This window comes from Schistocerca cancellata, chromosome 7, assembly GCF_023864275.1.
Source record: "Schistocerca cancellata isolate TAMUIC-IGC-003103 chromosome 7, iqSchCanc2.1, whole genome shotgun sequence".
In the NCBI taxonomy this organism is placed as follows: Eukaryota; Metazoa; Arthropoda; class Insecta; order Orthoptera; family Acrididae; genus Schistocerca; species Schistocerca cancellata.
This window is the reverse complement of record NC_064632.1, coordinates 423,075,167-423,099,209: the sequence shown is the minus strand read 5'-3', so window position 1 is coordinate 423,099,209 and position 24,043 is coordinate 423,075,167.

Below are 24,043 nucleotides of genomic sequence, written 5' to 3'. Positions count from 1 at the left end.
AGCCAACAGTAATGAAATACCTAAATCCGACAAGAACAGAAACTTCCAGTCTGAGTCAGTCCTCTCGGCTAGAAGAAAACAGTTTAATTACACGACGCCTCAACGGCCACGTAGTTTATCACTTACAGTCCCAGCTGGGGATGTGGTGTGCTGTCAAGAAGTCGACGGCCCAGTCCTTGGCGTGGCGCAGTGGAGATCTTCAGGTTAATGACTGTGATGGAACTGCTCTCCGAAGCTCATGTACTGCCCTTAATGGCCGTCTGGCGGGCGGATATGTGTGGTCTACTTTTGGCACATGGCATAGTGGATGCATGAAGAGGCTCAGTTTGTGGACGACCTCTACCGACGTTATGTGAGCTGCCTGATGACCTGGCCAGACAGCTATTGACTCCCTCTGATGGTCTAGCTGCAGCGTTCCGGGGTTGAAAAGTTGCGTGTCGTTTGGGACTCAGCATGCTGCAATCCACGTGATGAATAAGATGTGCATGGTGTCGTTGGCACTGATGTCTAGGGCGCCTTGGCATCATGCTTCAATTCTCTTGAAGTGGTATGAGGCAGGTATGGCAGTCTAAATGAATTTAAGCATTTGAAACTAGTTTCGCCAGAATACGAGTTCAGCAGCTTAATTGGTGCAATGACTGTCTCTTTTAGTGTTTCTGGCCCATGGGTTGTTGTTGTATATTTGTGTGCTGTTTTCAAGTAATGTTGGTGGGTGATTGGAGGAGGTGAGAACCAGTGCCAGATAAAACCCATTACTATGAAAAAGCATCAGGTCTTGATAACTGTCCTATGATTTCTTCCTATTAAGATCGAATGAAAAATGTGAATGGCTATTACAAAAGCAAAAAATATTTCAAGTAGTCTGAAACTGGGAAGCATGTTACTTATACAGGTTGCAGTACCCTGCAGATGCACAATCTCTGGCAGAGAGCAGTGTAAGAACAACCAACCCACGAGCAACGTGCGTCAGAGACCAACAGTGTTATATTATTTGATTTACACTTCCTATTTAAATTAGTCACAGAATAAAGGTTCAGTGTAGTGATGCTGTCTTGTGACAGCAGTTAGAAATTCACAAATGGTGTGATGACATGCTCGATGTTTTTCATCCATGTCAGGCACACAGCGTTGCAACTGTAGGAAACACAGCCGCTAGAGTCCGTGGTGATGGAAAAACGCCGAGTGACATTATATCCAGCAATTGTAAGTAATAGTCATGGTTCACCACACCACATTGTCCATCATGTGTTCCAGTTTCACTCGGTACCTCTAATACAAGTGCCTCAGGTGACGCAGCAATGAAACAATGATGTGTTAATGATCGTGAACAAGTTCTGCAGTTCGTTGAATAAGAAGATGATAACTTCACTCCAGAAACCGTCAACGAGAACGAAATACGTGTCCACTGCCACCTACCAGAAATGAAGGGAGGGAATAAGAGAAGTCGCCATTCCGCGCCCACCACAGCCACCTGACGGTTCCCGAGCGATACCCACATGTCTGGACCACCCAAAGAAGCATTAAACATAGTGGCCGAGCGGTTCTAGACGCTTCAGTCCGGAACCGCGCGAATGGTACGGTCGCAGGTTCGAATCCTGCCTCAGGCATGGATGTGTGTGATGTCCTTAGGTTAGTTAGGTTTAAGTAGTTCTAAGTTCTAGGGGACTGATGACCTCAGATGTTAAGTCCCATAGTGCTCACAGCCATTTGAACCATTTTGAAACACGTGAAGTTCCGGTCTGATGACGTGGTATGCCAAAATCAGCTGTTTACTGCGAACATTGAGGCAAATTGTAAGCGTTGCCGAACTTGAATTAAGCATAGGGGACATAGTAAATAACTTAAAAGAAAAGGATTAAGCGCAGAGAACCGCGTGATGGCGAGAGGCCTGCCGGTCATCTTCCGCCTCGCGGCGTCATGTGGATGCGCAGACTTTCCATCTACATCTACATATATACTCCGCTAGCCACCAAGCGGTGTGTGCCGGAGGACGCTATTCGGGCCAAAGTCATATTCCCCCCCTCTGTTCCACTCGCGGATCGCGCGAGGGATAAATGACTGTCTGAACGCCTCAGTACGAGGTCTAATTTTCCTTATCTTTGAATGGTGATCATTGCGCGATTTGAAAGTTGGTGGCAATAATATATGCTCTACATCCTCGGCGAAGATCGGATTTTGGAATTTTGTTAGCAGCCCCTTCCGTTTAGCGCGTCGTCTATCTGCAAGTGTGTCCCACTTCAGACTTTCTATGAGATTTGTAACACTCTCGCGGTGGCTAAATCTACCAGTCACGAATCTTGCAATTCTTCGTTGGACCTTCTCAATTTCTTGAATCAGACCAAACTGGTAAGAGTCCCATACAGAAGAACAATAAGACTGGACGAACTAAAGTATTGTAGGCAATTTCCTTAGTTGAAGGACTGCATGGCAATCTAGAGTTCGCTTTACCCGTTACTTGTGTAATCTGATTGTTCCATTTCAGATCATTTCGAGTAGTCACACCCAGATATTTGAAGGATGTTACCGTTCGCAGAAACTGGGTTTTTATTTTGTACTCGTACATTAATGGGGATTTTCGCCTTGTTATAGGCAGTAGGTTACACTTACTAACATTGAGAGATAACTGCCAGTCATTACACCACGCATTTATTTTCTGCAAATCCTCATTGATTTGTTCACAACTTTCGTGTGACACTACTTTCCTGTAGACTACAGCAAACAGTCTCAGGCCGCTGTCAATATCATCAACCAGAACGTTTATGTAAATCGTAAAAAGCAGCGGACCTATTACGCTGCCCTGGAGCACACCTGATATACGCTTGTTTCTGTTGAAGTCTCCCCATTCAGGACGACATACTGCTCTCTGTCTGTTAGAAAACTTTCTGTCCAACCGCATATGTCATCGGACAGACCGTAAGCGCGCACTTTTTGGAGCAAGCGACAGTGCGGAACTGAGTCGAACGCCTTTCGAAAGTCGAGGAATATGGCATCAACCTGGGAGCCGGTATCTAGAACCTGTTGTATATCATGCACAAAGAGGGCTAGCTGTTCTCGCATGACCACTGTTTCCTAAAACCGTGCTGGTTTCTGCAGATGAGCTTCTCAGAGTCTAGACGGTGGAGCCGCTACTACTCGCTCAATTAGCACCCCAATCGGCATCACGAGGTTGAGTGCAGACTGTACTGATGCTGCCAGCAAGGAAAAGTTCTTGGCAGTACCGGGAAGCGAACATGAGTCCTCTGCATGGCAGGCTCTGCGCTAATCTCTCAACGGCGGAGAACGGACTGTAAACTAAACCTCCTGACAAAAAAAGGGAAGCACCCAGAAGACACGGTCGGATGTCAATGTAACTTCGTACACCTATATACCGTGGGCGAGTATGTTGGTGATAAGAGTCGCAGTTCTCTGTGAGAGATAGAATGGCCACAAGAGTACATTACTGTTGTTTCCGGACCTGGAAGGGTACATAAGGGACGTGTACAGCATCACATCTTGAGTGAGCACCGTGAAGGACACAGAGATGTCGCATACTCGTGTGAGACAGCCTTATCTGTAACTGACAGAGTTTTAAAGGGGCCTTATTGTGGGTCCCCATTTGGCCGACTGTTCGAATCGTGCGTTTCCAGATTTGCGAGGCCTTAGGATGTGATAGTGAGCTGCAAGGGAACGTGATTCATGCATACCCGTGGTCAAGGTTCCGGTATAGCACGCCCAATCACCACAAGGAAGGAGTGCCGAATTGTGCATTAAGCACATTGTGACCCCTTCACATCCGTCATCCGAGAACCAGTAACAGACTCCCTGCAACTTCCATCTCCACTGTTCAGAGACAATCTCAGTCCGAACTAAGGAATTGTCATCCCATGGATATCCGCATTTTAAAGTCAGTGACCCAGGCACAGACGCAATCACGCTGGTGGGATACTCCGGAATGCTGGTTGCTACCCACTCTTACTCTGCACGGACGGCTCGTACCCATCCACCTCGACCAAGACGAGTCCCACAGCGGCCGCTGCATCGTTCAGCTTCCTCGCTCGGCAGCGCCGCTGGGAAATTCAAGATGAACAGTGCTGTGCCAGTGACGGCGCATACTTGTATTCTGGTCCGCAGATGTTGGGGTGATACCAATAGCGAACAACAGATAGCCTACAAACCCCAGTTGTACTCGAGGTTTCAAGATGCCTTTGCACAGGATCACGCGGAAACGAAATTTTACTCTATTCATTAGCGAGAAACTCATAACACCTACTGCCTGGAAAGCATCGCTGGGGGGGGGGGGGGGGGAGTAAGAAACATCTATCTATCAGAAAGGTGCTGGTGAAAAATAGATACTTCATTCATCCAGTATTTGAGAATGAGAGCACCTGACAAGCTGCAACAAACTTTCCACAATACTTCAAACCTTTACGAGATTTTTCTCGTTGACACACCCCTGCCGCCATCCCCCCCGTCCCTCACCCCAAAACGAAAAAGGGAAAAATGTTTGTCGGTTACCAGATACTCACTGTACATGCAGTAAAACTGCAGCATCGGGCATGACGCTCTAATATGCTACTTCTATACTGTTAACTCAGAGAATAGAGAAAGAGGAGGAGATAGGTAGAGAAAGGAAAGCGACAGAGATGGACAGAGGCAGGGGGAAGGAAGAGATGGTCAGAGGGTTGAAGGAGGAGGACATGGACAGAGAGAATAGGAGGAGGAAATGGACAGAAAAAGGGGAGGAAATTGACAGAATAAGGGGAGGACATGGACAGAGAAAGGGAACAGAAGGAGGTGGACAGAAAGAGGAGTGAGAAAGAGATGGGCAGAGGGAGTGGGGTGGGCGAAGAGAGGGGGCAGAGGAGAAGGAATTAGGGGGGGGGGAGAAGGAGATGGTCAGAGGGCAGAAGAGCAGGTGGACAGAGGGAGCAGGAGGAGATGGGTGGAGAGAAGGCGGAGAAAGAGATTTACAAAGAGAGGTGGAAGGATGAGGTGAATTACAGGATTAGGGGGGGGGGGGGGAGAAATTGACAAAGGTGAAAGGAGTGGATGGACATAGGGAGAAGGAGGAAATGGACAGAGGGGTAAGGAGCAGATGGACAGAAGGTGCAGGAGCTAATGGACTGATTGGGTACCGGTGGATGGACAGAGGAAGGCAGGAGCTGATGGATGGAGCGGGGGGGGGGGGGGGAGCAGATATAGAGAGAGAGGGGGCAGGAGGAGATGGAAAGGGAGTGTGTGGTGGAGAGAGTGGACAGAAAGGGGATGGGAGCAAGAGATGGACTAATAGAATATTAGAATAAATACATAATTGGGCAACAATGGGTACTCTGCTAGGGTTTAAATGAGTGTGTTTCTTCAGGCTGTGTAAATTTACATTTCTCAGCACCAAACGCGTCAAATCCTTCACTAAATTTTATAACTTCACAATGTTTATCACTTAAAATTATTACATAATTTTGTGATCTTTACAATGGATTGGCAATGTATGAACGACTAAAATAGGCGCATAGTAAAGTCCTAGTAACAATGGGTTATCGTTCGTTTTCCTTCATTTGCATAAATGGCTAATTTATAAAGTCTGCCTCTGGCAAGCGTGAATTTCGCTAAAGAATCTGATAGTAAGTTAGTGTCACTACGGACTGAATGTGAAAATAAAAAAGTGAAAAATGAAGCACTCGTAGAAACGCACTCTTGTTGAAGAGCATCAAAGAAGTCCGACAGGGTGACAGAAATCATCATTGGTTTACTGTGTCGCAGCGCAGAGCCTGAAATAGAAAATAAGCTACCAGTGTACAGATCGAACACACCAGAGAGAAGAACCTGCATCAGGTAAAGTCCAGTGTTTAAACGCTCGTTGCTCCTAATCTCGAAGAGCACACAGTGAAATGACTGAAAAGTGTTTCTATGAGGGTTCTTAATAGTTTCTCTGTGTTTGTTATGCTGGACTTCTTGCTCCACGAAACATTCTGGAGGAAATACTTGTCACTAAGGGCCAGATATAAACTGCGACGCTATGTCTTATCATGTTCAGCAATAAAAGATTCCAAATACAATTATCGTCATTGATGAAGGGCATGAGGTTCTGTTGAAGGACTTCTGTGTTTGACATACTGTGAGCTTTCTTTCATTTCTGAAACAATCACATTTCTTGAGACAATCGTAACGGTTCCGGCCTTAATTGGTCATGTTCAGAAATTGTGAGTTATGGGATGGTTATATCATAAAATGTTATTGTGCTAGAAATACAAAAGAAAGTTTTTCGTCACTGTTATTATTAATGTCGTTCAGGGAAATTACCTTTCTGAGGTCTCATCTGAAAAACCTGGAAGTTCCTTTGGCACAAAGTAATTCAGTATGTAACTAAAATAGAATGAGTTTACACAGTCTTGAGACCCTGGTCTCGCATTTGCTTGAGAGTAGTTCGAATACCAGATTAGGTTTTACGTAGTTTCTCTTAGTAGTGAAAAGCAGATGCCGGGATAATTTCTTTGAAGAGAAAATGACCGATATCGTTTCCAAATTCTTGAACTTCTTGTCTTATGACGTCGTAGAGTGGCCAACAACACCCTAATCCTGCTTCTCTAGCAGAGGAATGAGCGTAGCTGGGCACGGTGTGTACTGTGTATCTCACAACATGGAAGTGTGTAGAGGGGTAGGTCGGATATTTCTCCGAGGAGTAATTGTAACAGGTAATAATTTGTAATGCTTTTATCAGTCGCAGATTGTTTGACACACTAATTTTGCGTTAAAGTACACTAGCCTCAGCATATTTCATGAGTCACTAAGCATCTCCACTGCCAAGTCAAGGCGCTGGTTCGAGAATTTTCAGCACCGTTCAGCATATTACGGCTGACTCTGCCCTAGTAACTGACCAAATGACAGAAACAAATGCTAATTTCTTCATCACTGCTCGAGGAATCGTATCAAACAAACCCAGACGCAAACGTGCACGTTGCTTGGGGATAAAAAATTCATTCAAGGGAGGGATTTTAACTAGCAACGTAACGGCAAATCCTGAGATGTAACGCCCTTGTGCAAGAAATTCAATAAAATTGTGGAACAGACAATAAAATAATATTGTATGTATTATACACACAGCAAAAAAAGTGCTGCATCACCTCGGTTCCGAGAGTTACGGAACCTGTACAGAAAATTGGAATAGAGATCAACATAAACATCGTTTACGCCCTTTCCATTGTTCATGAAAACCACACATTACATGTTGTACCACCTTACAGCGAGACCTTCAGAGGTGGTACTCCATATTTCTGCACACACCGGTACCTCTAATACCCAGTAGCACGTCCTCTTGAACTGATGCATGCCTGTATTCGTCGTGGCATACTATCCACAAGGTCATCAAGGCACTGTTGGTCCAGATTGTCCTCCTCCTCAACGGCGATTCGGCGTAGATCCCTGAGAGAGGTTGGTGGGTCACGTCGTCCATAAACAGCTCTTTTCAATCAATCCCAGGCATGTTCGATAGCGCTCATGTCTGGAGAAGATGCTGGCCATTCTAGTCAACCGAGGTCATTATCCCAAAGGAAGTCATTCACAAGATGTGCACGGGGGGGGGGGGGGGGCGAATTGTCGTCCATGAAGACGAATGCCTAGCCAATACGCTGTCGATATGGTTGCACTATAGGTCGGAAGATGGCATTAAACTATCGTACTGCCGTTACGGCGCCTTCCGTGGCCACCAGTGGCGTATGTCAGCTCCACATAATGCCACCCCCAAAACAGCAGGGAACCTCCACCTTGCTGCAGTCGCTGGACAGTGTGTCTAAGGCGTTCAGCCTAACCGGGTTGCCTCCAAACACGTCTCCGACGACTGTCTGGTTGAAGGCATATGCAACAGTCATCGGTGAAGAGAACGTGATACCAATCCTGACCGGTACATTCAGCATGTTGTTGGGCCTATCTGTACCGTGCTGCATGGTGTCGTGGTTGCAAAGATGGGCCTCGCCATATGCCCACTGCGCACAATTTGAGTCGTAACACGATGTCCTGTGGCTGCACGAAAAACATTATTCAATATGGTGGCGTTGCTGTCAGGGTCCCTCCGAGCCATAATCCATAAGTAGCGGTCAGCCATTGCAGTAGTAGCCCCTGGGCGGCCTGAGCGAGGCATGTCATCGACAGCTCTATCTCTCTGTATCTCCTCCACGTCCGAACAACATCGCTGTGATTCACTCCGAGACGCCTGGACACTTTCCTTGTTGTGAGGCCTTCCTGGCACAAAGTAACAATGCGGACGTGATCAAACCGCATTATTGACCGTCCAGGCACGGTTGAACTACAGACAACACGTGCTGCTTACCTCCTTCCTGGTGTAATGACTGGAATTGATCGGCTGTCGGACCCCCTCTGTCTAATAGACGTTGCTCGTGCATGATTGTTTACGCCTTTGGGCGGGTTTATAGACATCTCTTAACAGTCAAACGGACTGTGTCTGTGATACGTACAATATCCACAGTCAACGTCTATCTTCAGTAGTTCTGGGAACCGGGGTGATGCAAAACTTTTTTTGATGTGTGTGTCTATACATATATACATTTGTGCTGAGAAATAGTTGTTAAGAAAAACATTTGATACGTTGCGCCGTTTCCGAGTTAATGATCATCTAAATTAGCCAGTCAGGCCATTGCAAATATAGGTGAGGCAGCACTTCCCCAGGGTACAGAAGCAATGGGCTCCTCAGATATGAATTGCTATGTTAAAGAGTATGCCTTCGCTGCCGTAGAAGTATTATACCGTTTTCCCGTGGGGGGTGGGAGAGGGGGAATGGGGTTGATGACACTGGCTGTGGTGTAGCGGCTGTAGGATTTGCAGAGACGTGCGTGGCGCAGTTCCTTGTAGACTAGATACACAGCAATAGTTTGTGTGCTAATTGTTCAGTCCAGTATGTTCGTGTGTGTCTGGCACACTGGGGGCGGAGCGCGGAGGGGGGGGGGGGGGCGGGCGGGCGGTAGGGAGGGGATTGGTTCAGTTAACGAAGATTGCTATGGGAGACGATTGTGTGTTGGAGTCTTAAAGTGATTGTTCTTTTAATAATCTATGACGTCATTTTTATGCCGGAGGTGAGCGTAATTTCCTTTAGAGTATGAATTTAGTGATGTCGTGTATGGATTTTTCATTGTTATTTGTAAATCTACCACGAACACTGTTGTAGTGAAGTCTCACTCCTACAAAGCAGTTAGAATATAGACATGGTACCTATCACGTGCCTGTTTGTTATTGCGTTGCGTAAATTTTTAAGCTTTCAAGCATCTCATATTTACGTATGTGTTTTGGAAATACTGGCACTGGTCATGCTATGTGGTGTGCTTACAAAAAAACACCGTAACATCATTCTATTACAGTATTTCTTCCAATAGAGCAACATACTCATTTTAACACATACGTCATGACGTCACACCCTACCAATGTAGGGGGGCGGGAGGGGGGGTAAGGAGTGACGTAGACTTAAAGTCTAAGCTAGAGCATATTTTATGTTAACAGTCTATTGAAGAAATTGTTTAACGCAGGGTATCAACGTAATTTGTTTGAATATCACGCTATGGTACTTGTTTAACATTTGAAACTCCTGCAAAAGTGCATTTAATGTTAAATAATGCATTACAGATATTATGTAACTGATAATAGTGACGCAACTTGTTAAATATTGCACTGCAGTACAGTAATGGATTAACATCATATTTACACAGATCTTAGGATAGAGATGTGGGTATTTGGGAAATCAATGACACTGCAATAAATTACCTAAAAGTTGTAAATATCAGTTAATTGTACTTACATGTGCTCTTATTTCTTGTATTCTGATTGGGGTTGATGGCTGTTCTCTCCTGGTGGTTCATGATGATCCTTCCTCTGGTAATAAAAGGAGGAGAAGGGAAAGGAGGCTTCATTTCTATTGGTACAGAGAGAAAGTTTAAAGAGGGGAGGGGTGAGGGAGAGAGGGCCTTGAATGTACCATATACCTGAAGTGTACGGGTTGGGTGTGGAATCTCCAGCAGGACAGGGGGTAGGATGCGCTTAGAACTAACAATGCCATTTGTCTCAGATGTAGCCACGAGATAAAATCTTTATCTGCACTCGTACCACCTCCAACCCCCCCCCCCCTCCCCATCCTAGCCTACTGTTGACTCCCACCAACGTAGAAAGAAATCACGATCACAAAAAATAAGACAAATCTGAGCTTCCACGGAAAAACGTAGATGTTCGTTTTTCCCACATGTTATCTGAGAGTGTAACAATCGAGAAATAACCTAAAAGTGCTTCTATGTACCTTCTGCCAAACACTTAAACGTAAAATGTAATGTAATCAGGTAGATGGAGATGTAGATGCAGATGTAGATGTTGCACAGTGGTAAGTCACTGGACTCGTATTCGGGAGGATGGAAAATCCGCATTCACCCATCCTGATTTATGTATTTTGCTATTTCCCTCTGTTGTTTTAGACAAATGCTGTGACAGCTTCTCTGAAAATGGATGGCCGATTTCCTTCCTATCCTTTATAATTCGAGATTTTTCTCCACGCCTTATGAGCTCATCATCGATGAGAGATTAAGGATTGCTCTTGCTCTCTACCAACATTTACGTTTGAGCACAAGACTCACTTTCTTGCTGATATCAGTTCACACTGCAGCGCCCGAATCTCATGAAAGTAAGTCTATTCCAGAGCATATGATGGTGATTCCTACAGTTACTTGCTGTTGTTGTTGTTGTTGTCGTGGTCTTCAGTCCAGAGACTGATTTGATGCAGCCCTCGATGCTACTCTATCAAGCGCTAGCTGCTTCATCTCCAAGTAACTATTGCAACCTACATCCTTCTGAATCTGCTTTGTGTATTCATCTCTTGGTCTCCCTCTGCGATTTTTACCCTCCGCGCTGCCCTCCAATACTAAATTGGTGATCGCTTGATGCTTCAGAACATGTCCTACCAACCGATCCCTTCTTCTAGTCAAGTTCTAACACAAATTTCAATACCTCCTCATTAGTTATGTGATCTACACATCTAATCTTCAGCATTCTTCTGTAGCACCACATTTAGAAAGCTTCTATTCTCTTCTTGTCCAAACTATTTATCGTCCATGTTTCACTTCCATACATGGCTACACTCCATACAAATACTTTCAGAAGAGGATTCCTGACACTTAAATCTACACTCGATATTAACAAATCTCTCTTCTTCAAAAACGCTTTACTTGCCATTGCCAGACTACATTTTATATCCTGTCTACTTCGACCAGCATCAATTATTTTGCTCCCCAAATATCATTTACTACTTTAAGTGTCTCATTTCCTAATCTAATTCCCTCAGCATCACCTGATTAAATTACGCAACATTCCATTATCCTCGTTTTGCTTGTGTTGATGTTCATCTTACATCTTCCTTTCAAGACACTGTCCACTCCGTTCAACTGCTCTTCCAGACCCTTTGCTGACAGAATTACAGTGACATCGGCGAACCTCAAAGTTTTTGTTTCTTCTCCATGGATTTTAATTCCTACTCCAAGTTTTTCATTTATTTCCTTTACTGCTTGCCCAATATACAGATTGAATAACATCGGGGGTAGGCTACAAACCTGTGTCACTCCCTTCCCAAATACTGCTTCTCTTTCATGGCCCTCGACTATTAAAGAGCCATCTGTTTTTTGTACAAATTGTAAATTGCCTTTCGCTCCCTGTATTTGATCTCTGCCACCTTCAGAATTTGAAAGAGAGTACTCCAGTCAACTTTGTCAAAAGTCTTCTCTAAGTCTACAAATGCAAGAAACGTTGGTTTGCCTTCCCTTAATCTATCTTCTAAGATCAGTCGTAGGGTCAGTATTGCCTCACGTCTTCCACCATTTCTAAGGAGTCCAAACTGATTCTCCCCGAGGCCGGTTTCTATCATTTTTTTCCATTCGTCTGCAAAGAATTCGTGTTAGTATTTTGCAACCGTGACTTATTAAACCGATAGTTCGGTAATTTTCACACCTGACAACAGTTGCTTTCTTTGGGATTGTAATTATTATGTTCTTGAAGTCTGAGGGTATTTAGCCTGTCTCATACATATTGCTCACCAGATGGTAGAGTTTTGTCAGGGCTGGCTCTGCCAAGGCAGTCAGTACTCTAATGGAATGTTGTCTACGCCTGGGGTCTTGTTTCGACTTATGTCTTTCAGTGCTCTGTCAAACTCTGCACGCAGTATTATCTCTGCCATTTAATCTTCATCTACCTCCTCTTCAATTTCCATAATATTGTCCTCAAGCACATCACCCTTGTCCAGACCCTCTATATACTCCTTCCACCTTTCTGCTTTCTCTTCTTTGCTTAGAACTGGGTTTCCATCTGAGCTCTTGATATTCATACAAGTCTTTGTCTTTTCTCCAAAAGTCTCTTTAATTTTCCTGTAGGCAGTATCTATCTTACCCCTAGTGATATATGCCTCTACATCCTTACATTTGTCCTTTAGCCATCCGTGTTTAGCCATTTTGCACTTCCTATCGATCTCATTTTTGAGACCTTTGTGCACCTTTTTGCCTACTTCATTTACTGCATTTTTATATTTCTCCTTTCATCAATTAATTTCAATATCTCTTCTGTTACCCAAGGATTTCTACTAGCCCTCGTCTTTTTAGCTACTTGATCCTCTGCTGCCTTTACAATTTCATCTTTCAAAGCTACCAATTCTTCTTCTACTGTATTTCTTTCCCCGTTTCTTGTCACATTGTGGTCAGACTCCACATCTGCCCCTGGAAATGTCGTACAATTTAAAACATGGTTCCTAAATCTCTTACTGTTGTATAATCTATCTGAAAACTTCCAGTGTGTTCAGGCCTTTTCCACGTATACAACCTTCTTTCATGATTTTTAAACCAATTGTTAGCTATGATTAAGTTGTGTCCTGTGCAAAATTCTAACAGGCGGCTTCCTCTTTCATTCCTTATCCCCATTCCATATTCGCCTACAACTTTTCCTTCTTTTCCCTTGCCTACTTTCGAATTCCAGTCTCCCATGAAAATTAAATTTTCGTCTCCCTTCACTATCTGAATAATTTCTTTTACCTCATCATACATTTCTTCAATCTCTTCGTAGTCTGCGGAGCTAGTTGGCATATAAACTTGTACTACTGTGGTAGGCGTGAGCTTCGTGTCTATCTTGGCTACAATAATGTGTTGACTACGCTGTTCGTAGTTGCTTACTCGTGCTCCTATTTTTTTTTATTCATTACTAAACCTACTCCTGCTTTACCCCTATTTGATTTTGTATTTATAACTCTGTATTCACCAGTCCAGAAGTCTTGTTCTTCCTGCCACCGAACTTCACTAATTCCCACTATGTCTAACTTTGACCTATCCTTTTCCCTTTTTAAATTTTCTAACCTACCTACCCAATTAAGGGATCTGACATTCCACGCTCCGATTCGTAGGACGCTAGTTGTCTTTCTCCTGATAACGAGTGCTCCTGAGTAGCCGCGGCCCGCCGGCCGTGTGGCCGAGCGGTTCGAGGCGCTTCAGTCTGGAACCACGCTGCTGCTACGGTCACAGGTTCAAATCCTGCCTGGGGCATGGATGTGTGTGAAGTCCTTAGGTTAGTTAGGTTTAAGTAGTTCTAACTCTAGGGGACTGATGACCTCAGATGTCCCATAGTGCTTAGAGCCATTTAGTCCCCGCCCGGAGATCCGAATGGGGGACTGTTTTGCCTCCGGAATGTTTTACCGAAGAGGACGCCATCATCATTTAACGATACAGTAAGGCTGCATGCCCTCGGGAAAAATTACTGCTGTAGTTTCCCCTTGCTTTCAGCCGTTCACAGTACCAGCACAGCAAGGGCGTTTAGCTTAATGTTACAAGGCCAAATCAGTCAATCATCCAGACTGTTGTTCCTGCAACTACTGAAAAGGTTGCTGCCGCTCTTCAGGAACCACATATTTGTCTGGCTTCTGTGTCGCTGAGGCGCGCAAGCCTCCCCACTAGCGGCAAGGTCCAGTGTTTATGGTTATTCAAGTCAAAACACCTTTAAGTCTAATAGGAAGAATGGCTCGTAAACTCTGGTTTTGTGTTTCACAGCTGCATGTTATGTTTATGAGACACTAATGCGGATCCTAGAGGATGGGAGGACCACTCTAAAAATTACACTCAGGTTGACTTTTCTACGACATCAGGCTAGCTTTGATTCACGTTTGGCTAACCTTGGTACCTCGTAAGTTTTCGACTATATGGCAAGTCTACACTTGACACCCAACGCTCCTTGTGTGCTGGCAGTTCTAAGCAAACGTCTGTAGAACTTCTGAGTCGTAATGTAATGCAACAAGTGAAGCCTGCTTGATATTGTGCTCCGATATTTAACAACTAAGTTCTGTTAATGTGGTCGATGGAGCCCAGCTTCGTGAAATGCTACGCAAAAAATGAATAGCGAAAATGTATTCATGGTATCTCTGCTTCAGTAAGTTTGTCTCGAACTCTGTCGACGAGGGCAGCTTAAATAAAAAAGTTCAAAGATTAAAACGTTTTACTATAACTCACAGAATTACAACTGCGGCGTATTTGCTCAATGGCCACGCCCCTCTCAGCGTGGCTTGGATGGCTTGCGGTGAGCAGCTGCTGATTTCAGCCTACCATCGGCTGCATCGGCGTGCCCAACAACGCACTCTCGGCAGGTGCGAGTCCAAGTTTGGATACTGTCTCTCGCCCTCTGCCGTTAGGTCACTTTTGACGTACAGATGTATAGGATTTTAATAACAGTAAGTACAGGGTTATTACAAATAATTGAAGCGATTTCACAGCTCTACAATAACTTTATTATTTGAGATATTTTCACAATGCTTTGCACACACATACAAAAACTCAAAAAGTTTTTTTAGGCATTCACAAATGTTCGATATGTGCCCCTTTAGTGATTCGGCAGACATCAAGCCGATAATCAAGTTCCTCCCACACTCGGCGCAGCATGTCCCCATCAATCAGTTCGAAAGCATCATTGATGCGAGCTCGCAGTTCTGGCACGTTTCTTGGTAGAGGAGGTTTAAACACTGGATCTTTCACATAACCCCACAGAAAGAAATCGCATGGGGTTAAGTCGGGAGAGTGTGGAGGCCATGACATGAATTGCTGATCATGATCTCCACCACGACCGATCCATCGGTTTTCTAATCTCCTGTTTAAGAAATGCTGAACATCATGATGGAAGTGCGGTGGAGCACCATCCTGTTGAAAGATGAAGTCGGCGCTATCGGTCTCCAGTTGTGGCATGAGCCAATTTTCCAGCATGTCCAGATACACGTGTCCTGTTACGTTTTTTTTGCAGAAGAAAAAGGGGCCGTAAACTTTAAACCGTGAGATTGCACAAAACACGTTAACCTTTGGTGAATTGCGAATTTGCTGCACGAATGCGTGAGGATTCTCTACGGCCCAGATTCGCACATTGTGTCTGTTCACTTCACCATTAAGAAAAAATGTTGCTTCATCACTGAAAACAAGTTTCACACTGAACGCATCCTCTTCCATGAGCTGTTGCAACCGCGCCGAAAATTCGGCTTGTAGCAATTGTAAACGGTAAGGCTTCTGCTTTAGCCTTTTCCGTAAGATTTTCCAAACCGTCGGCTGTGGTACGTTTAGCTCCCTGCTTGCTTTATTCGTAGACTTCCGCGGGCTACGCGTGAAACTTGCCCGCACGCCTTCAACCGTTTCTTCGCTCACTGCAGGCCGACCCGTTGATTTCCCCTTACAGAGGCATCCAGAAGCTTTAAACTGCGCATACCATCGCCGAATGGAGTTAGCAGTTGGTGGATCTTTGTTGAACTTCGTCCTGAAGTGTCGTTGCACTGTTATGACTGACTGATGTGAGTGCATTTCAAGCACGACATACGCTTTCTCGGCTCCTGTCGCCATTTTGTCTCACTGCGCTCTCGAGCGCTCTGGCGGCAGAAACCTGAAGTGCGGCTTCAGCCGAACAAAACTTTATGAGTTTTTCTACGTATCTGTAGTGTGTCGTGACCATATGTCCATGAATGGAGCTACAGTGAATTTATGAAATCGCTTCAATCATTTGTAATAGCCCTGTATAAAATATACAAAACGTTTTAATATAATAATAATAGTAATACAAAATGTTATAACATAAGAATAATAGTAAAAACTTTAACAATAACAATTTGTTCCCATAATTGTTTAGTTGATTGGTTGGTTGATTTGGAGGAAGGGACGAAACAGCTAGGTCATCGGTCCCATCGGAACAGGGAAGGAAGTCGGCTGTGCCCTTTCAAAGAAACCATCGCGGCATTTGCCTGAAGTGATTTAGGGTAATCACGGAAAACCTAAATCAGAATGGCCGAACGCGGGTTTGAACCGTCGTCTTCCCGAATGCGAGTCCAGTGTGCTAACCAGTGCGCCAGCTCGCTCCGTTGTTTAGTACATCGCTGTTCACTGAGATGACAACAGTCAATGGATACCTCCTAATACCGTGTCCGACCGCCTTTTGCCCGACGTAGTGCAGCAACTCGACGTGGCAGGGACTCAATAAGTCGTTGGAAGTCCCCTGGAGAAACATTTAGCCATTCTGCCCATATAGCCGTGCACGATTTGGTGCGCGAACTGACCTCTCGATGATGTCCCGTAAATATTCGGTGGCATTCACGTCGGGCGATCTGGGTGTCCAAATCATTCGCTCGAATTGTTTGGGATATTCTTCAAATCAATGATTCCAAATGGTCTCCATGTCACTGGAGAAATGGTTACATTTCCACTTAATAATCGGTCCAGTAGCACCAGAAGACACAGTCCATTCTATCAAAAACACAGCGCAGAACGTTATGGAGCCACCACCAGCCTGCACAGTGCCTTCTTGACCACTTGGGTCCGTAGCTTCGTGGGGTCTGCGCCCCACTCGAACTCTACCGTCAGCTCTTACCAACTGAAGTCGGTATTCGTACTGTCATGGCACGGTTTCCAGTCGTCTAGGGTCCAACCGATGTGGTAAAAACAGTAGAGCCGCTGCAGGCGATGTCGTGCTGTTAGCAAAGGCACTCGCGTTGGTTGTCTGCTGCAATAGATCATTAACGCCAAATTTCCCCGCCTGTCCTAACGGATACGTTCGTCGTACGTCCCAGATTGATTTCTACTGTTATTTCACGCGGTACTGTTTTTGTAAGCGCTGTCAACTCTACGCAAATGCCGCTGCTCTCGGTTGCTAAGTGAAGGCTGTCGGCCACTGCGTTGTCCCATGGTGGGAGGTAATGCCTGAAATCACAGCTGTTTTATACCTTGTGTACGACATAATACTGCCCTCTGTATATGTATATAGAGCTGTCGCATGGCTTTTGTCACCTTAGTGTATTATAATATCTAGGAAAGTGTAATCAGAAAAAAATGGTTCAAATGGCTCTAAGCACTATGGGACTTCACTGCTGAGGTCATCACTCCCCTAGAACTTAGAGCTACTTAAACCTAACTAACCTAAGGACATCACACACATCCATCCCTGAGGCAGGATTCGAACCTGCGACCGTAGTAGCAGCGCGGTTCCAGACTGAACCGCCTAGAACCGCTTGGCCACAGCGGCCGACAAGTGTAACCAGAGATAGGTAGCATTTGATAAGCTTTCTTCCAAAAAATTTGAGAAGTAGAAGTGCCATTCAAATGATTTCGGAACAATAGTAGCAAAAAACTCCCGCAACGTTCATAATGTCATAACTAATGCATTATAAAGTAGATGGGTGCCCTCACTAATGTCAGCATTAAACCAAGCATTAGGATAGTGAAAACAGGTAAGCAAACTACGAATATGCGAACGTGTAAATGAAGAGAATCTTGTTTCTTTCAGTCGTTCGTACCTACGTTCGAGAAGTCAGTCTAGATCAGTGGCGTGCCTCTTCCTTTTTTTTCTTCGCTTGACATCCTGCAGCTTGCCGATACTACCCTATCTGATATATTGCTGTCAGCAGGTAAGTCAGCTTGCTTGAATGTGCGTTTTAAGCAGGCTGGCTGGATACCGTTTATACTTCGAGCCTGTCGCCAAAGACGGACCCGTCTCAAAAGCAAGTGAAAGCGCAGCTTAGAATTTTTTACCGTTTTCTAAACTGTTTAATTTTCGTGCTAGTTTATGCTCGGAAAGTTAGCCGTGGAATTTGGAAATTTTATAGCCAACAAAATAAACGCTGCTCTTCAAATGTTTTTTATTCCAGTCTTTGATCACAAAAGAAATTCCTTAGAGGATGACCGGTTTCAGTCAGTGATGACCACCTTCAGATCTACAATATAAATGTAAATAACTTGTGGGCAGCCTACCTTTAAAACAATACAGTAATGCCTATCACGATATACTCTGATACAAACTGAGAATGTACAGATAAAATAAGGAAAAGCATACCTGTTCTATACCATGCCTAATGTGACAAAACCGTAATGGCATCGTCAAAACATATAAATACACTCAGCAAAGCATCGTCACGTAGAACTAAAATATGGTGTAAAATAGGCCACATCGTCCACACAGTCATTTTGCAACTGGTGTTACTGTACAAAACATACTGAAGTGCCGTAGCTACACTACGTGATCAAAAGTATGCGGACACCACACCAAAAAAATACGTTTTTCATATTAGATGCCTTGTGCTGCCACCTACTGCCAGGTACTCCCTATCAGCGACCTCAGTAGTCATTAGACGTCGTGAGAGAGCAGAATCGAGCGGTCCGCGGAACTCACGGACTTCGAACGTGGTCAGGTGATTGGTGTCACTTGTGTCATACGTCTGTACGCGAGATTTCCACACTCCTAAACATCCCTGGGTCCATTGCTTCCGATGAGATTGTGAAGTGAAACGTGAAGGGACACGCACAGCACAAAAGCATACAGACCGACCTCGTCTGTTGACTGGCAGATACCGCCGACAGTTGAAAAGGCTTGTAATGTGTAACAGGCAGACATCTATCCAGACCACCACACTGGAATTCCAAACTGCATCAGGATCCACTACAAGTACTATGACAGTTAGGCGAGAGGTGAGAAAACTTGGATTTCATCGCCGAGCAGCTGCTCATAAGCCACACATCACGCCGGTAAACGCTAAACAACACCTCGCTTGATGAAAGGAGCGTAAACATTGTACGATTGAACAGTGGAAAAACGTTGTGTGGAGTGACGAATCGTAGTACACAATGTGGCGATCCGATGGCCGGTTGTGGGTACGGCGAATGCCCGGTGAACGTCATCTGCCAGCGTTTTTAGTGCCTACAATAATATTTGGAGACGGTGGTGTTATGGTGTGGTCGTGTTTTTCATGGAGGGGACTTGCACCCCTGGTTGTTTTGCGTGGCACCATCGCAGCACGGGCCTACATTGACGTTTTAAGCACCTTTTTGCTTCGCACTGTTGAAGAGCAGATCGGGGATGGCGATTGCATCTTTCAACACGATCGAGCAGCTGTTCATAATGCACGGCCTGTAATGGAGTGTTTACACGACGATAACATCCCTGTAATGGACTGGCCTGCACAGAGTCTTGACCTGAATCCTACAGAACACGTCTGGGATGTTTTAGAACACCGATTTTGTGCCAGGCCTCACCGACAGACATCGACATCTCTCCTGAGTGCAGCACTCCGTGAAGAATGGGCTGCCATTCCCCAAGAATCCTTCCAGCACCTGGTTGAACGTATACGTGCGAAAGGGGAAGCTGTTATCAAGACTAAGGGTGGGCCAACACCATACTGAATTCCAGAATTACCGATGGAGGGTGCCACGAACCTGTAAGTCATTTTCAGCCAGGTGTGCGGATACTTTTGAGCAGAAGTATGTTTGCCTATATGCTTCATAGATGTCGCTACTATGGGCTCAGATGTATGCTTCATATACGCAAGAACCATAATGGTGAAAGGTGGCTACACTGAGTCACAGCGCCAGAGATTGCGCCAAAGAGTATTATTCAGTCGCCTCCAGTGGCAGTGCTTGTTGAGAAGTCGTGGCGGAGAGAGTGCTTGTCGAGAAGTCGATGTGGAGAGTGCTTTTTGAGAAGTGGGCAGTAGGAGTTCTGATGTAGCAGTGACTAGTTGTGAGCATGTTGTATGCAGTTGTTCTGATAGGCTAGACAGCCGATGGTGTTCGATTGCGGATGTTGTAATGATCAGAGTGTATGTTTCGTCAATATATATGAAGGTAAAGAAATTTTTTTTATTTCAAATGTCCTAACTAACAATGTCTCTTGGTCACAGGTTCAGTCAACAAAGCTTCTGGCTTGTGTTCATGTATTAGAGTGTAATTCTGGTGCCTATGTGCAATCATAGTATTTCTGTTTTTTTTTAATTACTTCAGTGTAAATGGTGCTTAAAATATCTTGTCTTATTGAGGAAGAACCGTGCCAGATGTGTACGTTGAATCACACTTCCACACACAGAACAGTTACACTTGTGCTTTGTTGTTTCGTAGCTTTTATAGTTGCTGGGGACTTAATTAATTAATTGTGTTAACGGAAGTTTTCTTTCATTCTTTGTTGTTATTCTATGCAGTCAGATTGCGGAGTAATACTAGTCAGGGCCAACCGGTTACGAGACTGCGTAACCGGACACACAGCTACCAAAAAATTAAAATTACTTGCATTATATTTAATTAAGCCCCCATGCAATGTGATGAAAAATGCAGTAGGTAAAATACATACAGTAGACTTTTTAATTTCGGGGATGGCGATTGCATCTTTTGAACACGATCGAGTACCTGTTCATAATGCACGACATGTGGCGGAGCGGTTACAGGACTATAACATCACTGTAATGGCCTGGCTTACACACAGTCCTGACCTGAATCCTATAGAACACCATTGAGTGCTGCTCGACCATGAAATCCAAGTTTTCTCACCTCTCACCTAATTGTCATAGTACTTGCAGTGGATCCTGATGCAGTTTGGAATTCCTGTGTGACGGTCTGGATAGATGCCTGCCTATTACACATTACGATCCTCTTCAACAGTCGGTGATCTCTGTCAGCCAACAGAAACCAATTATGATGAAATACAAGGAGCATTTGCAGACACATAACAAAACTGCTTTGGGAATGCCTTTGGCAGAAACTGGCCACACTCTAGAGAATATTGAGAGTTGTATGCGTAATCTGCACAAGGCTGGAAAGGGTCGTGCTCTTGATTTGTTAGAGGAGTTGGAGATTTTAAGGCCAAAAAGCACGAGCCCACAAGTGTACTCAATGGACAGGTCGATTTTTTGCCCAACGCTTCTTTGGTGTATTTGATAATATGTTACAATAACCACTTTATTCTTTATTGTAGTTTCCCTTTATACAAAGATGGGTCAGCAGCGACGTACAGATGCCGCTCTTCGGCCAAAAGAAAAAACATATAGTGAACATGGAGACATAGAAACAAAAATACATGAATGTTAAAAATAGAAGACACACACAAGATAGTAATGAAGGTGTTCGTCATAAGGCAATGGTTTCAGAAACAAGGTCCACAGTGGGCACAAATGAAGGTAATCAGTTTTACACTCGAACGAAGGAACACACCAAAGATAACACTGACGCACAGAAATGAAGAAAACACTATTGCACTAAATACCGGTGACGATCTTTAGCACAGAAAACAGTGAACACAGTTGATGAGATGTGAGGGGGGAGGGCTGCCGCTGGGTGTAGGGGATAGGCAGAGGGGAAGGAGTGGGGGAAGAAGCCAGTGGGAGAAAATAAGGGAGAGGGGAGAGGGTAGGGTGAGGTGTGGAAGCCCAGAGAGGGGACGAGGAAGTGGGAAAAATGGGAGAGAGGAGAGGAAGAAAGGATTGTGAGAAAGAAGAGAGAGGAAGCCCTGGAGGAAAGGAGGAAGGGGATGGGGAGGATTAGATGTGGTAGTAGGGGTATATGGAGGGAACAAGGACATCAGTGGGGAGGGGGAGTTGGCAGCAGCGACCTTGGGCAAAGGTATGGAGAGTGTGAAGATAGTACAGGCACAGCAGTGGGGTGGGGTGGGAGAGGATGGGAGTGACAAGTGGGCAGGAAGGATCAAGGTGTAAAGGATCCATATCCATTCGAGGAAAAGGAGGAGGTGTGGGAAGGGATGGGAGACGAATGTGATAGGCTAGGTAGAGCGCATGGTGTTCCAGGATTTGGAGGGGCGGAAATCCAGGTGGGGTGGGCTTAGCAAAGGATCAGATGGACGAGGGATTTCTAAGTGTGGAGGATAGTGGAGGGCTCCAGACCCCATGTACGGCCAGACAAGAGTTTGAGGAGGAGTTGCCTCGCTTATTTATATCTAGCCTAGTTGCTGATTTATGTCGAGAACAGTATGCATTTGCCGTACTTCCATACATTTGTCCGACTAATCCTGTAACTGATTATATCATATCTATTAATGGATTGTATGGCCAGACTATAAAATCTTATTTATTGACTGTTAATATGTTGTATAAACCTTTACCGTGGGAGACGTAACATTTTGGTGGCCGAGCCAACAGATGGCGCTGATCATTGATCTGTCTTTTGTTACATACAGTTTTTTTTGTCATTTAGACATTTTATTTTTTATAGGTAATTTATAGGTTGCTATAGGCAATGTACTACATGTTTATTTTTGACCGCAAAATTCATCAAAAAAGCGTCAAAACCTATTTTCTTTTTACATTTCCTTTAAATAATTTTATATATTACTGTGTTCGTCTTTCAGTTCATCACAAATTGTTTCCATAGTAATTATCAGAATTTAAAAGTCTGCTATATGTATTTTACCTACTGCATTTTTCATCATATTATAGTTCTTACGTACCCTCCTGGAGATGGAAGAAATAACACATTGACACCGGTGTGTCAGACCCACCATACTTGCTCCGGACACTGCGAGAGGGCTGTACAAGCAATGATCACACGCACGGCACAGCGGACACACCAGGAACCGCGGTGTTGGCCGTCGAATGGCGCTAGCTGCGCAGCATTTGTGCACCGCCGCCGTCAGTGTCAGCCAGTTTGCCGTGGCATACGGAGCTCCATCGCAATCTTTAACACTGGTAGCATGCCGCGACAACGTGGACGTGAACCGTATGTGCAGTTGACGGACTTTGAGCGAGGGCGTATAGTGGGCATGCGGGAGGCCGGGTGGACATACCGCCGAATTGCTCAACACGTGGGGCGTGAGGTCTCCACAGTACATCGATATTGTCGCCAGTGGTCGGCGGAAGGTGCACGTGGCCGTCGACCTGGGACCGGACCGCAGCGACGCACGGATGCACGCCAAGACCGTAGGATCCTACGCAGTGCCGTAGGGGATCGCACCGCCACTTCCCAGCAAATTAGGGACACTGTTGCTCCTGGGGTATCGGCGAGGACCATTCGCAACCGTCTCCATGAAGCTGGGCTACGGTCCCGCACACCGTTAGGCCGTCTTCCACTCACCCCCCAACATCGTGCAGCCCGCCTCCAGTGGTGTCGCGACAGGCGTGAATGGAGGGACGAATGGAGACGTGTCGTCTTCAGCGATGAGAGTCGCTTCTGCCTTGGTGCCAATGATGGTCGTATGCGTGTTTGGCGCCGTGCAGGTGAGCGCCACAATCAGGACTGCATACGACCGAGGCACACAGGGCCAACACCCGGCATCATGGTGTGGGGAGCGATCTCCTACACTGGCCGTACACCACTGGTGATCGTCGAGGGGACACTGAATAGTGCACGGTACATCCAAACCGTCATCGAACCCATCGTTCTACCATTCCTAGACCGGCAAGGGAACTTGCTGTTCCAACAGGACAATGCACGTCCGCATGTATCCCGTGCCACCCAACGTGCTCTAGAAGGTGTAAGTCAACTACCCTGGCCAGCAAGATCTCCGGATCTGTCCTCCATTGAGCATGTTTGGGACTGGATGAAGCGTCGTCTCACGCGGTCTGCACGTCCAGCACGAACGCTGGTCCAACTGAGGCGCCAGGTGGAAATGGCATGGCAAGCCGTTCCACAGGACTACATCCAGCATCTCTACGGTCGTCTCCATGGGAGAATAGCAGCCTGCATTGCTGCGAAAGGTGGATATACACTGTACTAGTGCCGACATTGTGCATGTTCTGTTGCCTGTGTCTATGTGCCTGTGGTTCTGT